General features: G+C 47.8%; 1 protein-coding gene across 3 annotated transcripts in view; it reads left to right on the top strand.

Annotated features, from left to right (window-relative positions):
* Positions 1-12,321, top strand: part of ZNF251 (zinc finger protein 251) — a 49,091-nt gene extending 36,770 nt beyond the window's left edge. For 2 of the 3 annotated variants that reach the window (XR_008509363.2, XR_008509362.2), the window contains one exon: positions 12,087-12,321. The gene's annotated coding sequence lies outside the window, so the exon portion shown is untranslated. The remainder of the gene's footprint in view (positions 1-12,086) is intronic. The other variant, XR_008509364.2, reaches the window with a different exon arrangement.
* Positions 12,322-16,333: the final 4,012 nt, after the last annotated feature.

The raw sequence follows: 16,333 nt of genomic DNA, 5'->3' as shown, positions 1-16,333 counted from the left end.
CTGGGATTACAGGCGTGAACCACCATGCCTGGCCAAGAATCTCTCAAATCTACTCTTCATTCCCTCCAGGTCTAACTGAAATATTTCCCCCCTTCAAGGAGCCTTCCTTAGTTAATCTCTCATTCCATCTTTGTTTTCTTTTTTTCTTTTGAGACAGTGTCTCACTCTATCACCCAGGCTGGAGTGCAGTGAAGCGATCACAGGTCACTGCAGCCTTGACTTCCTGGGCTCAAGCAACCCTCCGACCTCAGCTCCCAAGTAGCTGGGACTACAGGCACACACCACCATACCCAGATAATTTTTTAATTTTTTGTAAAGATGGTGTCACACCATGTTGCCCAGGCTGGTCTTGAACTATTGGGGTCAAGCGATCCACCCACCTTGGCCTTCCAAAGTGCAGGTCTTACAGGCGTGAGCCGCGGCGCCTGGCCCTACTGTTTTCTTAGGGAATTTGGGGTCACCGCTACATTTGGTTTAACATCCATTCTGTGATTTGCTGCGCTTATTCCCCTGCTCAGGTTCTGTCTCCCCCACTTTATTATTAAAATTCTTATCACAGAACCTCTTCCAAGTGTGGGAATTGCCAGCCTTAGTGTGGTCCGTGTGGAATGGTCCACATAAAAGAGGGAGTGGATAGCACAGGCTCGCCTGAAGGGTCCTATCTCCCTCTGAAATGGATTCACTCTGACCTCAGGGAAAACATTGAATCTTCTTGGGTCTCTTTTTCTCCAGCTCTAAAATGGGGGAAAAAAACACCTCCCCCACGTCTAAAAAATAACTCTCTTATTCTTGTATCCCACAGCAGAACATTCATATCCCCACCATTTCAACTTACATTTTACTTTCTACCTCGTTACCCTACATTCTACGGAGAACTCTCTGCTGTCAGAGATGTTGTCTTATGCACCTTTTTATCTCCAGCACATGATACAGAACAGGTGCTTAGGATGTACTTGGGAAGGAAGGAAGAGAGGTGAAGGAGGCAGAGAAAGGAAACAGTGCCAAGAATGTGCTTTGTGTAAATGTGAACCTTGTGTTCTGCTTCTGCTCTGTCCATGAGCACATTGGGTACATTAAAATTGTTTTCTCCTTCTAATCTACTGGAAGGGTCCCACAATGATGCCTCCCTTAAGAGGCCCACAGGTGTCACATTTACATAGAATGGAAGGAAGCACTGGGGCATGGGAGGGCTCGTGTGTGGCTCTAACAGCTATTTTGACATGTACTTGCTGTGGACCCTGGGACTGAGGATGTTAGTAGGAAAATTCATGGTTAAGCACCAAGAGAGCGAGGGAACACCTCAGGGGCTAAAAATGAAGACTGAAATGAAAGTCAGAGCTTCCCACCTGGAAACTGATGCTAGGACAGCTCTGGGTCCCGTTTACAGCCCCCATGAAGACACTGAGACCTGGTGGCTTGAGGGTGATGGTTGGAACCTGGGCCCCTGTCTAAAGCTGGAACCCCAAAGGGTTGAACCCCCTGTATAAAGACAGACTAGGAGAAAAATCCACCTGTGCATAAGGAGATGCTGGCAGTCTCTACAAGTTTAGGAGATGGAGATGGAGCTGGAGTCCTGGGAGCCCAAGGTGACTAGAAGTCAAAGGAGCAGAAGAAAACTAACACAACAGAAGTAAATATCCTCAAGCAAGCATCTGGAGATACTAAAAACATCTAGAATCATATTTTAAAATGAAGAAAAAAAGTCTCGTCCTATATTCTGCACCCCCAAAAAGAAACAGGAAGAAATACAGGAAGATATGGAACATAGGTAGGAAATTATAGACCAAATGACTCTTTTAAGCCTACTTCTAAATGGTTCAGAAAAAAGTGAAAGAGAAATAATATAGCAACAGTTAAGAACTGGTGAGTCTGAGTTAAGGTTATTTGGAGGTTCTCTGCATTATTGCAACTCTTCTTTAAGTTTGAAGTTATTTCAAAATAAAAAGCTCAGGGAGGCCAGGCATGGTGGCTCACGCCTGTAATCCCAGCACTTTGGGAGGCTGAGGCGGGTGGATCACGAGGTCAGGAGATCGAGACCATCCTGGCTAACATGGTGAAACCCTGTCTCTACTAAAAATACAAAAAGTTAGCTGGGCGTGGTGGCGGGCACCTGTAGTCCCAGCTACTCGGGGGAGGCTGAGGCAGGAGAATGGCGTGAACCCAGGAGGCGGAGCTTGCAGTGAGCAGAGATCGTGGCACTGCACTCCAGCTGGGCGACAGAGCGAGACTCTCAAAAAAAAAAAAAAGCTCAGGGAGATGTTGATCAAAGGATACCAAATTTCCTTTGTGTCCTTTGGAGGAAGTAAATAGGAAGAATAAGTTCAAGAAATCTACTGTACAACATGGTGACTATTGTTAATAACAATGTATTGTACTCTTCAAAACTGCCTTGAGTAGCTTTTTTCTCACCATAAAAAAAGTATGTGAGGTATGCATATGCTAATTAGCTCAATTTAGCCATTTCACAATGTATACATATTTCAAAACATGTGCATGATAAATATATACTTCTTTTGTCAGGTTCAAAATTAAATAAAAACTTTAAGAATGCTTAAGGCCGGGCATGGTGGCTCATGCCTGTAAACTCAGCACTTTGGGAGGCTGAGGTAGGCGGATCACCTGAGGTCAGGAGTTCGAGACCAGCCTGGCCAACGTGGCAAAACCCCGTCACTACTAAAAATACTGTCCTTCAACTTCTATTAACTTAGAGCTTAAAAAAAATCAGTCTAAGTCCAGTCTTCATTAATTTATAAACTTTTGTCAAATCTATTGTACTTTCATAATTATAAATCAAAAATTAGGCTGGGCATAGTAGCTTACAATCCCAGCACTTTGGGAAGCTGAGGCAGGAGGATTGCTTGAAGCCAGGAGTTTGAGACCAGTCTCGGCAACATAGTGAGACTCTGTCCCTACAAAAAACACAAAACTCAGCCAGTCATGGTGGCTTGAGCTTATGGTCCCAGCTACTTGGAGCCTGAGGTGAGAGGATTACTTGAGCCCAGAAGTCTGAGGCTGTAGTGAGCTATGATGGCACCACTGCACTCCTGCCTGGGCGACTAAGCAAGACCCTGCCTCTTAAAAAAAAAAAAAAAAATTAATATACTAAGAAGTTAAATGTTCAACTTAAGAAGTTAGACAAAGAATATTAGAGTAAACCTAAGGAAAGAAGTAGTAATGGGAAAACGAAAATTTTTAAAAAGGAAAGAATAAAGTCAATGAAGAAAACCAAAAGCAGGTTATTTGAAAGAGATACCAAAAGCACAAATGACAAAATAAAAAGAGAAATATTGACCTCATCAAAATTAAGAACTTTTGTTCTGCAAGTGATACCATCAAGAAAGTGAGCTGGGCATGGTGGCTCACGCCTGTAATCCCAGCACTTTGGGAGGCCAAGGCGGGCGGATCACCAGGTCAGGAGTTCGAGGCCAGCCTGGCCAATATGGTGAAACCTTGTCTCTACTAAAAATACAAAAATTAGCCAGGTGTGGTGGCAGGCACCTATAATCCCTGCTACTCAGGAGGCCAAGGCAGATTTGCTTGAACCCAGGAGGCAGAAGTTGCAGTGAGCCGAGATCACGCCATTGCACTCCAGCCTGGGCAACAGAGCCAGACTCCGACTCAAAAAAAAAAAGAAAGTGAAAAGACGACAGCCAGGCGTGGTGGCTCACACCTGTAATCCCAGCACTTGGGGAGGCTGAGGCGGGTGGATCATTTTAGGTCAGGAGTTCAAGACCAGCCTGCCCAACATGCTGAAACCCCATCTCTACTAAAAGTACAAAAACTGGCTGGGCTCACTGGCTCAGCCTGTAATCCCAGCACTTTGGGAGGCCGAGGTGGACGGATCACGAGGTCAGGAGTTTGACACCAGCTTTACCACCATGGTGAAACCCTGTCTCTACTAAAAATACAAAAATTAGCTGGGTGTGGTGGCACGTTCCTGTAATCCCAGCTACTTGGGAGGCTGAGGCAGGAGAATTGCTTGAACCCAGGAGGCAGAGGTTGTGGTGAGCCGAGATCGCACCATTCCACTCCAGCCTGGACGACAGATCGAGGCTCCGTCTCACCAAAAAAAAAAAAAAAAAAAAAATATGAAAACCATCCAGGCATGGTGGCGCACGTCTGTAGTCCCAGCTACTCGGGAGGCTGAGGCAGGAGAATGGAGTGAACCCGGGAGGCGGAGCTTGCAGTGAGCGAAGATGGCGCGCCATCGCACTCCAGCCTGGGCGACAGAGTGAGACTCTGTCTCAGAAAACAAACAACCGAAAAGACAACCCACGGTAGGTGAAAATATCTGCAAACCATCTACCTGCTAAAGAACTTGTATCCAGAACAGAGAAACAACTCTTACAACTCAATAAAAAGACAAGTAATTTTTAAATGGGCAAAAGATTTGAATAGATATTTCTTCAAAGATACACAAATGGCCATTAAGCATGTGAGGTGATGCTTAACATCATTAGTTATCAAGGAAATATAAATCAAAACCACAAAGCGACACCACTTCACACCCACCAGCTATGGCTATGATTAAAAAAAAAAAGGCCAATAACAAGTGTTGATAAGGATGTGGAGAAACTGTCATGTATGAACACGTATGGATGAACAGATGCAGAATGGGAATGTACAATGAGGCAGCTGCTGTGGAAAACAGTTTGGCGCCCCCTCAAGAAGTTAAACCTGGAGAAATTCTCAAATTCAGACTAAGGCTTTCTTCTGGCACTTCCTGAGGCCATGCACGCATCCTTTGGGCCCTTCACCACCTTCCTGCACCCAGTTCCCTGTGGCCCCTGCTTCTCTGGGTCGAGGGCCACTGCTGCTCACCTCTTCCTGGAACAGTCCTAAAGCCGCTGAGGCAGAAAAGGCCCAGCTCCCTCCACCCCGACGGGACGGCGCTGAGGTCCGATCCAAGCGTGTTCCAGACTCCCCTGCAGGACTGGACCCGGTCACCCCGCGGCCTCTGCACGACGCTCACCCGGGCTGGCCTCCTCCTCTTCCCAGTCCTCACTGGCCCAGCCTGCGCCTCCCAATAAGCCGAGATTACAGGAAGCCTCACCTCAGAGTCTGCTTCTGGGGACCCCACCCTGACGCGAATGGTTGGCATTGCAAGTTCTAAGGTGTTTTGACAAACCGTGCTTTAACCTCCACAGCAGGAAGTCCCGCGGAAACTCCGCGCGGCCCCTGCTCTCCCGCAGGTCAGGGCAGAACGCAACTTCTGGGGGTCAGGCGCTTCCGGCGGATTTTGAAACGGGGGCTACAGCTTCCGGAACCCCAGGTTTGAGGCGCTGAAGAATCTAGGGCCACAAGAAACCTATGGTCAGACGGCAGCTCCCACCCCGCGGAAAACGCACGCTCTGAAAACGTGGCTGACGAGATGGCGCCAGGTTTTCCCTCAGAAACGTTTCTCTTTGATCTTTCCGACCCATTTAGGGGATGCTTGACGCAAAGGATTTCTCGACCTCTACCCACTCGAGGCACTGGGCCAGAAATGAGGTGGAAAGCACTGGAAGAGGCGCGCGCCGGGGGCTCCTGCGGGGACCCCTCAAGCCACTCTCGGCGTCGCCCCGCGGACTCATTAGCGACATCCCCTGTGGGCGCCTCGCGTTCCCGCCGTACAGGAACGACCAGGCGAGGCAAGGAAACGCCTGGCTGGGGCAGCGGGGACGTGGCCCCTCCCCACGCTTTTGTCCTACCCACCCCCTCGGGCGCGCTTTGCCGACCACGCGGCAATGCGGACGCCCAGACTCGGGTGCGGGGCGCAGCGGCCCTCCCCCACCGCTCCGGGAGAGCGAGCGCTTCTGGGCGTGGCCCCGCCACACGCCGCCACCATTGCGCCCACTGCCACTTCTAGGGGCTCCTCCGACGGTCATGGATGTGCTGAGGCTACGCCGGGCGGGCAGCAGGGGCGAGTCCGCGCGTCCCTCGGGGCCGAAAGGAGCACTGTGGCCGGTGACCCCGGGCAGAAACCTGGTGGGAGCGCACTGGCAGTAGCCGTCCGCAGAGGTCTGCGCACCTGCTCTTGGTCCGCTCTGGGACACGCGGATGACCGCCCACTCGGTGGTTCAGCGGTCCCCGACGGGAGCTCGGGGTCCCGGCAAGGAAGGGGCCAGTTGGGCTCTTAGTGTGAAGCGACTGTGGGACATCCTGGTGAAGACAGGACCTAAAGCCGGCAGAAGATGCTGTGATGTAGATGCAAATTGGGGCGTCTTGATAGTCAGTGATGCCACTGAGCTCGCGAGGTCACCCAGAGACAGTGTTGAGTGAGAAGCGGCCCTGGTGCCCCTGGGGCAGTTGAAGAGGGAAGAGGCGCCCTGGGCATGGAGACCGCTGGGGCGGCCCTGGGTGGGAGGGGAGGGACCCAGGGGCCAGGTGCCACAGAGTCCCTCATGGAACTAGGCCCCTGAGACCTCAGTGTTGCTCAGGACTGTTGAGTTCCTTGGAGAATGAGAACAAAGGACCGAAGGTAGGAAAAATAACTTGACTTCTCTGTAGGAAAAATAGGTATCTTGGGAATGTTTCCAGGTGGCTGTGGTTGATGATATCCACAGCAGGAGCCCAGAAGCAACATATCAGAACCTTAGTCTTTTCACCCATTTGGGGAAAAAGTTATCTCCTGGTCACAAAGATAAAGTTGCTTTTGACCACTAGCCTAGTAAAGTCCACTGTGGTGGTAATGAGAGGTGAAGCCAGCTGGACTTCCTGGATCGAGTAGGGACTTGGAGAACGTTTCTGTCTTACAAGGGGATTGTAAAATGCATTAATCAGCACTCTGTAGCTAGCTAGAGGTTTGTAAAATGCACCAATCAGTGCTCTGTAGAGCTAGCTAGAGGTTTGTAAAATGAACCAATCAGCACTCTGTAAAATGGACCAATCGGCAGGACATGAGCAGGGACAAATAAGGAAATAAAAGCTGACCACCCTCCAGCCAGCAGGGACAACCCACTCGGATCTTCTTCCATGCTGTGGAAGCTTTGTTCTTTCGCTCTTCACAATAAATGTTGCTGCTACTCACTCTGGGTCCGTGCCATCTTTAAGAGCTGTAACACTCACTGTGAAGGTCGGTGGCTCCATTTTTGAAGTCAGTGAGACCACGAACCAACTGGAAGGAACCAATTCCGGACACAGTAACAGTAGCTGCCATTCATGGAGCACCTGCTATGTGCCAGGTGGTGCTAAGTGCTCTGTGTTTGCCAGGTAAGGATTGACATCACCATTTCACAGGTAAGAAAGCTGAGGTTGAACAAATTGTCTATGATCCAGATCCATCTGTCCCACTCCAAAACCCTCTTTTTACTCCCCCCAGGCTCTCATGTTCGATGTGGCTGGCCATCGTAGGGACAGACAAGAGACTGTCTTTAAATGTGTTACTGAATAATTTGGGAGTCGTTCTAAACTTCCATCAACTCTAAATTTATTGTCCCGAAGGGCATAGAATGAGATTTTAATTTCGTGAGCAGAAACCTAATCATTCATTAGAGAAACACAGAGGAAACTAACATTCAGCTTGGACTGTAAGCCTTAGAGGAAAGAAAATGGAAAGACAAAGAGCCAGAAATGTACAGATACTGTCCAGGCACTGTCCACTCCCCATGTTCTGGTTTTTGTTCCTCCAGCTTCCCTCAAGACCTGTGCACAAACAGAGGTACAATCCCAGTGGCAACACCAGGGTTGCTGACAACTTTCGGGCACATGTTAAGAATCTAGCCTCTAGCAGGGCTCAATCTGTGCCCTGGCTTTCTGGTCTTCTATGTCCACTTCCTGGAGTGTAGGGATCATCTCAGTATGAGGGAGGAATCAGGTATCAGAGCCTGCAGAGCCACTGTCCAGACTCTGGGCAGGTGAGTTTGCCTGTCAGTAATCTCCCTGCTGATCTCCCCAGTACAAGTGCGCTATGGCCCAGGTCCTTGACCAGAGCATTCAGCCACAAGCTGTGTGGGGTTGTTTTTTTTTTTTTAATCATAAAATCTCATGTGAAGGAAAAGGAGCCATGAGGGTAATCAAGAAGCCAGTTTACGGTCTGAGGAACAGGGCAGCATACCTACGACACCCCTGGATTACAGGTGAGGAGAAGAGCCATGCACAACATGGAGCACAGTAACTTCGTGGGCACAGGGAGCTGCCAGGTGCTTCGCAGTCCACGTACCCAGATGGCCTTGAAGAGAAATTCTGAAACCCTCCTGGTTCAAAATATCCTACAGCTCCCATGGCTCCAGGACTGAACACACTCCCCAGCAGAGCCTGCAAGGCCAGGCTCTGCAGGATCCCGGTCCTGCCCCGGTCCTCAGTCACACTCCCAACCCTGCGGCATCCGAGGGAATCAGCCTCTTCCCAGCTCATCTGTGTTCCTTCTGCCATCATCTTGTCAATCCTTCAAGGCCCAGTTCTAGCCCTTCATCCAAACCTTCCTCACCCCTCTTCCCCAATCAACCCTTCCCTTCACTGCAAGTCCTGTGGCACTTACGACCTTAGCAAGTGTAACCTGGCATCCAATGGTGTGCATAACAGGACAAGTGGAAGACAGTGAGCCAGACACAAATCAGTGATGCACAGAAGTACCTGTTGGTGACAATAGCTGCTGTGGCTCCCCTTCTATGAATGTAAGGTCCGTTTTCCCTGAGAGGAGTACAGAATTGTAGACAAGACTCAAGAGTCTACCCTCCCCTCCCTTTTGAAAAAAATTTTTAATTAGAGACCAGGCCGTCTCTATCACCCAGACTGGAGTTCAGTGGTGCAGTCGTGGCTCACTGTAGACTCAAACTCCTGGGCTCAAGCAATCCTCCTGCCTTAGCCTCCCAAGTATCTGGAACTACATGTGCAGGCCACCACACTCGACTAATTTGTAATTTTTCTTTTTTTTTGTAGAGACAGGGTCTCACTTCATAGTCTAGATTAGTCTTGAACTCCTGGCCTCAAGTGATCCTCCTGCCTCAGCCTCCCAAAGTGTTGGGATTACAGGCATGAGCCACTGCACCCAGCCCCTCTCTTCTTTTTAACACATATAAGGCAACAGCTTGCTTCTTACACCCAGGACTAGGGGTGGAACCCTGGAAGATTATGTGGGCCTGGTTGCTCTTCTCTGCACCTCAGGCCTCAGAAGATAGAGGGTCATTCCTGGCTCAGGTTGTGCCATTGCCTGATGATGAAAGAGGGGCAGATGGATGCATTTCATAGCTGTGTTCCTCTCCAAGCTTTGCTCCTTTCTCCTCAGATTGCGCCTAGAGGAAAAATCTAACCAGAAACTTTTTTTTTTTTTTTGAGACAAGAGTTTCACTCCATCACCCAGGCTGGAGTGCAGTGGTGTGATCTCAGCTCACTGCAACCTCTGCCTCCTGGGTTCAACCAATTCTCTTGACTCACTGGAGTAGCTGGGATTACAGGCGTGCACCACCATGCCTGGCTAATTTTTGTATTTTTGGTAGAAACAGAGTTTCTCCATGTTGGCCAGGCTGTTCTCGAGTGATTCGCCCGCCTTGGCCTCCAAAAGTGCTGGGATTATAGGCATAAGCCACTGTACCCAGTCAGTCAGAAACTTTTCAACAGCTATTTTGTATAAACAACGAACTATTCAGTTATATCTATGATTTGAAGTTCACAAAATCAATTGCTCTTACCATCAATGGCTTTATAATCCTTTATTTTCTGTTTCTACTTTAATGACCTTATTGTATGCATCACTATTTGAATTCAAATTACCTTTGGGGGGCATGAACTAGATATAAGTAATCTTTAACACATATATTTTTGGGACAGAGGCTCGCTCTGTTGCCCAGGCCAGAGTACAGTAGTGCAATCATGGCTCACTCCAGCCTCAACCTCCTGGGTTCAAATGATCCTCCCACCATGCCTGGCTAATTTTATTTATTTGTAGAGATGGGGTCTCACCATGTTGCCAGGCTAGTCTCAAAGTCCTGGCCTCAAGTGATCCATCTTGGTCTCTCAGAGTGCTGGGATTACAAGCATAAGCCACTGTGCCCAGCCTTGATTTCATTTCATAGTGAAAACTTCATTCTAAAGTCAAGGATTTTATCCTAAGCTGCTGAAGGATTATGTTAAAATAATTTTATGTTTTCAGTATAGCCAGTAGCCACAATGGATTGTCTTCTGATGAAAATACAGATCCTACATATTGGTGCAGCTGACCCTCATTCTACACGCTTTCAGATTTAAGAAACTTAGTGCAGAGGTGTAGGAAGCTGCCTCAGCTATTCTGTTTGGTTTCACGAAGACCTTGAGTCATTGCTCATTATTGTTCAGGATAAAAAGGCAGCTCTGGAGACCCAACACTAACTCTGTTTTCCATTTTCCTGTGCATCCACTTTGGGGGTTGCATTTATCTGCCTCTCTCTGGGTCTGGTCTCTGCTTCTGGTTTCTGCATATTTGAGATCAGGCCACACCATGGATCACTGGCCTCCCCTAGCATTTCCAATGGCATTCCCAGCCAGGAATAAGGCTGTCTTTGTCTCCATCTCACAATCCCCGTCTAAAGCAAGATTCCCTACAGAGCATGGCCACCCTGGGGCAAGCACCTGCTAGGGCAGTTTATTCAAAAGGGAGCAGCTGGCAACAGCAGGAACCCACATTTCCACCTACTTCCCGCAGTATACCAAAGCCTCTCACATCCATTATATCCTCTATGAATTATCTCATTGTAAATAATATGAGTTCCAACTAAATGCTTTTTCAACATTCATTACATCCATAGGGGTTCTCTCCAATAGGAACTCTGACATTATATAATGAGCTACAATGAAAGGCTTCCCACCTTTGTTGCATTCTTGGATGCTTTTCCCTCCTGTATGAATTGAGGGGTTCCTCTCCAGTAGAATTTGTGAGACAGTGACTGAGAAGCTAGCTCACACTGAAAGCCTGCCCACATTCCTTTAACTTATACTTGCTATCCATAGTGTGAATAACCTAATGTCTAATAAGGGTTGAGCTCTGGCTGAAGCATTTCCCACATACACTACATGCATGTGGCTTCTCTACAGAATGTGTTCTGTGGCAATGAATCAAGTGTGACATCTGAATAAAGCCTCTCCCACATGACACACACGTAAGTTTTCTCTCCAGTGTGTATTCTTTGATGATCAATCAGGTGTGATGTTTGAAGCCCCTTCCACACTCATTGCATTTGTAGGGCTTCTCTCAAGAATGCTTCCTTTGATTATGAATCACGTGTGATGGCTGACTGAAGCTTTTTCCACACTTTACATTCAAAAAGTTTCTCTCCTGTATGAATTCTCTGATATTGCATGGGATTTGCTTTCAGATTAAAGGCTTTCCCACACTGAATACATTTATAGGGCTTCTCTCCAGTATGTATCAGTTGGTGTTTAATAAGGTTTGAATTCCCACTAAAGGCTTTGCCACATTCATTCCACCTATAGGGCTTTTCTCCAGTATGAATTATCTGATGTTTAACAAGCTTTGATGTCTCCCTAAAGCCCTTACCACATTCACTACACACATAGGGTTTCTCTCCACCATGAATTTTCTCTTTTTTTTTTTTTTTTTTTTGAGACAGAATTTCACTCTGTCGTCCAGGTTGGAGTGCAGTGCCGCAATCTCAGCTCAATGCAACCTCCGCCTCCCTGGTTCAAGCAATTCTTCTGCCTCAGCCTCCTGAGTAGCCGCGATTACCAGCATGCACCACCACATGCAAATAATTTTTGTGTTTTTAGTAGAGATAGGGTTTCACCATCCATGGTGAATTTTCTCATGTTGTATAAGGCTTGAGTTGTGATTTTTTTCCCCATATTCAATACATACACAGGGCTTCTCTGTAGTATGAATTATCTGCTGCCAAGTAAGGTGTGAGTTCTTGCTGAAAGACTTCCCATACACATGACATCCATGGGGCTTTGTCCCACTGGTAACTGCCTGATGTCCACTCAGACATGACTCACATGGAAAGCCTTAGCCACCCATCCTCCATCCACTGGCTCTCTTTCCTGGCCTGTCCCTCAGAGGTACAACAGGCTTTGTGCCCAGAGACAAACTTTTCTCCAATTTATTACATTCCTGATATTTGTCTGCTACAATGATTTTCAAGGGGGAGCTGACCACTTTCCTTGAACCTCTCTTTTAGGGAAATAACTTCATCCTGGTCTGTATTGTGAATTTTTTCCAGCAACGTTCTGCTCCTGTCTCAGTCCTACAAGCTGATTGAAACTCAAACTCCTCTGGATTGCCTCTTGGGAAAATTTCCTGAGTTACTCCTTGTAATTGTTCTTCAGAAGATTTTTCTGTTGGGGTTGATTGTTTATGCTTTGTCTTGACCTAAGAATCTGAAACAAAGAATGGAAATTAAAAGTTTCTCTGTGAAAGAAAAAATTGATTGAGCCAAAGGAAATTTCTGTGCAGCTCATATGTCTCAGCCTGAGTTGAGTTTTATTTTCCCTTCTGTTAATCACTTTATTCCATTTTGTCTTGTATCACGCTTAGTTGTGTGTATCCATCTCTCTCTGAATGGACTGAAATTGTGAGGGCAAATGCCTTCTCACACAAGTACTTGCGGCACCTTAATGGCGCAGTGCACAAAGCAGGAACTGACAACTAAAGAACGAGGGATTCATTCCAGCAGTGTTTGCCAGGTGCCTCCTGGGTGCCTGGCACTGCTTGAGGTACCAGGGACTTGGTGAATGAATGAAGTCCCCTGTCCCTTAACATTCTAATGTAGAGACCAACAATATGATAGGACATCAGGGCAGGATAAATAATTCTTCCACAAACTACGATGTTCTCCACAAACCAAAATGCACACTCCCTGAAGACAAGGACTTGGTTTTGCTTATACTTAACCCCAGCACCTAGAAGAATGCCTGCATGCAAGCAGCATGCAAACTGTGGAAATAGGAGAGGGTGCTGGGGCCATGCTCCCAGGTGACTACAATGTGGAGTTTTGTTTGTACTTTGACATGTAAGTGCAAATCAGCTCATCAGGGAAGCCTGGTCACCACTAGAAAATGGCTGTCCCACCTGAGTAGCTGCACAATGGACTTACACTTCCCCTCAGAGGGAAGGTGGGGCCAGGACGGGAGCCAGAATAGACAATCAGGGGTCTCTCAGCTGGCCATTTGAACTCCCCCCTCACCACTCTCACAGCTCACATGCACAACACATCACAGTTCCCCTGAGATACCTACCTCCTCACTCACCTGTGTAGGCAGGCCCTGGCAGAGCAATGACCCATGGCATTTCCCCCTGCTCCTGCTGGGAGATAACCCTGAGTGTGGACACTGAAAAACCTGTTTATCAAGAAGATAATGGTCAGTGCTAGAATATCTGAGCTGCCCCTGGCTGAGGGCCACAGAGGCTGCAAGAGGAGGGGGATCCAGAGGAGGTCTCGAGAAGAAAGAATGGGTGATGAGATCACTGGCCACTCCCTGCTGGGACACGGGCACACCAGCATGGACTGGGGATGTCTGGTCTATGAGTCAAGAGAGCCCAGGGGACCAGTCACCTGGGGATGGGGAGCAGGGACCTGAAGCCCACCATGTGATGCTTATCCAGAGCTGTTAGGGTGCAGTGGTTCTCGAGCATCATATCCTGGTAGAGTGCTCTCTGAGGGGGTCCCAGGTGCTGCCCCTCCTCCTGTGTGAAGTACATGGCCACCTCCTCAAACATCACTGTGCCCTGGAATCACTGGTGCTCACTGCCCAGAGAGCCTCACCCCTGCCCAAGGGCAAGTGCACCTTGCAGCTTGGACTGAGTTTCTAGCAAGAGGCTCTACATGCATCTCCCTACCTTCCAGGCAGATGTTTAGGAAAAGAGCTAGAGGTAGGTTGGGCAGGGAAGGTGTGACTATGGAAACACAGAGCTCTCAAAACTGGGCTCTCCCCTTAGGGCCCTGCATCCTGCTCAGCTCTGTGGAAGGGGCAGCTAGTGGGGTGGGCCTGGATCTGAGGCGGAGTCTCACTCCGTCGCCAGGCTGCAGTGCAGTGGCACGATCTTGGCTCACTGCAACCTCTGCCTCCTGAGTTCAAGTGATTCTCCTGCCTCAGCCTCCCAAGTAGCTGGGACCACAGGCGCATGCCAACACACCCAGCTAATTTTTGTATTTTTAGTAGAGATGGGGTTTCACCATGTTGGCCAGGATGGTCTCGATCTCTTGACCTCGTGATCCGCCCACCTCAGCCTCCCAAAGTGCTAAGATTACAGGCATGAGCCACCGTGCCCGGCGACCACGGGATAATTGTTAATTTTCTCAGGTGAAATAAAGTATTGCTATCATGTAAGAAAATGTCCTCACCTCTAGGAAACAGGCTGAGGTACCTAAGGGAAAGTGTCATGATGTCTACAAATTACAGCTGACCCTGGAACAACACAGGTTTGAACTGCGAGGGTCAGTTATAATTGGATTTTCTTCCACCTCAGTCACCCCTGAGATTGCAAGACCAATCCTCCTCTTCCTCCTCCTCCTCAGACTACTCAATGTGAAGACAATGAGGATGAAGACTTTTATGATGATCTGCTTTCACTTAATTAATATTAAATATATTATGTCTTCCTTATGATTTTCTGAACACCATTTTCTTTTCTCTAGCTTATTTTAAGAATAGAGTATATAATACATATAACATAAAAAATGTGTTAGTTGACTATGTTATGCGTAAGGCTTCCAGTCAACAGTAGGCTATTAGTAGTTAAATTTTAGGGGAGTTAAAAGTTATGCTTTGATTTTCAACTGCACAGGGGTCACTGCCCCAACCCCTGTATTATTCAAGGGTCAACGGTATTTTCAAATTACTTTTCAGCAACAAAAAGTAAATATATTCAAAGATACAGCCAGTGTGGCAAAATGTCAACAACAACTATAGAATCTAAATGAAGAGTTTATGGTGTTCATAATACCTTTCTGTGGATTTGAACATTCTCAAAATTAAGAGCAGTGTGGAAAATAAAAAGTTCCTCTTCAAAGTTTCTTCTTTAAATCAGAAATGTGATTGGTATTTTCTCTCAGAGCTAGTTCTGTTCAAGCTTCTTATTTTATAGTGATAACTCTCTGTTACGCCTTATATAGCAAATGTAATGGAATAAGCATACTGTATGCCTGTATACTCTGACTTCAGTATTTGTGTTAGACATTTTCACAGACATGTAGTACATTCTATGTCCTTGTACCTTAACCAAAATATTCGTGTTGGACGTGCCCAGACATGTCCCAGCATGCAGCCTATGCCCCTTCCTTATTTGGAAATGTTATTACTGTTCTAAAGTCCTTTCGTAAGCAACTTCCTCTTTTCCTTTGTTCCTCACTGTCTTTACCTATTTAGAAAGTTTTAAATTGTTAGCCAATCGAGTTCAGCCTAGAATATGCGGTCCAACTCAGCCAACGGAGATAGGACACAGCAGTAGGGACCTCACGCGTTAGGGATACATATTCCTGTCTCCCTTTGTTCGGTGTACTCTCTTGACAAGACTGCTGGCAAGCAGTACCATTTCTGCAGAAAGTAAAGTTGCCTTGCTGAGAGTACTTTTTGTCTAAATGCTGACTCTTCCTTGAGACACCAGGGAATAAGCATTTATTTCTAACAAGCAGCAATAGAAGACATCACTCTGGTTTCTGGCAGAGGGCAGTCTGGAGGCAGGAGAGGACACAGGAGGAAACCTGTGGTCCAGGGCACAGGTTGGGGTCCAGTGGCCTTTTCCTATCTCAGTGCTCCACGTTTGCTAAGTCGGAGGTACCACCTGTCATCACTATCCCATGGCCATTCATGCTTGAGAGTCCTGCACAGACAGAGACAGGCTCTGCTCCACATTTCCCTCTTTATGCTATTCCCTGGCCCCCACCACCCCCAGCACGCTTCCGGCCCAAGAGCCGTGCAGAGACAGCAGGGCGGCTTCCAGATATCTTGTAGGGCATTGGACGTGAGAAGAAGAGCTGAGAGAGGGGCCCTGGGTGATCCTTGAGTGGAATCAATGAATGAACGAATGATTTCCTCTCACCTCCTCGAGTTTACTTCATATTGGTGGATCGTCTCAGGAAGACTCCAAAAGTGATTGCCACCACTCAGCTTTCTGGCAGTACAAGTGGGGAAAACGCAGGGATGAGGATGAGGCCAGAGGTGGGAGTCTCGCTTGTCCCTTCCCAACTTTCACCAGACAAAATGGCGGACCCCGCCCAGAGACCACGCCCCCCACCTTAGAGGACACAGCTCCTAGACAACTCCCCTCATCCTGCACTAACCTCACCCTGAAACCACGTCATTCACCCTTCACATATCCTGCTCCAGGAACGCTCTCCTCACCCTTCACAGACCCGCACCACCGGCAACATGGCTGTCACCCTTCACAGACCCTCAAGCCAGGAAAACACCCATCATCCTTCACAGC

Source organism: Pongo abelii, chromosome 7 (assembly GCF_028885655.2).
Source record: "Pongo abelii isolate AG06213 chromosome 7, NHGRI_mPonAbe1-v2.0_pri, whole genome shotgun sequence".
NCBI lineage: Eukaryota > Metazoa > Chordata > Mammalia > Primates > Hominidae > Pongo > Pongo abelii.
Note: the sequence above shows the minus strand (reverse complement) of the source record. Positions and strands in the feature narration are given on the sequence as shown.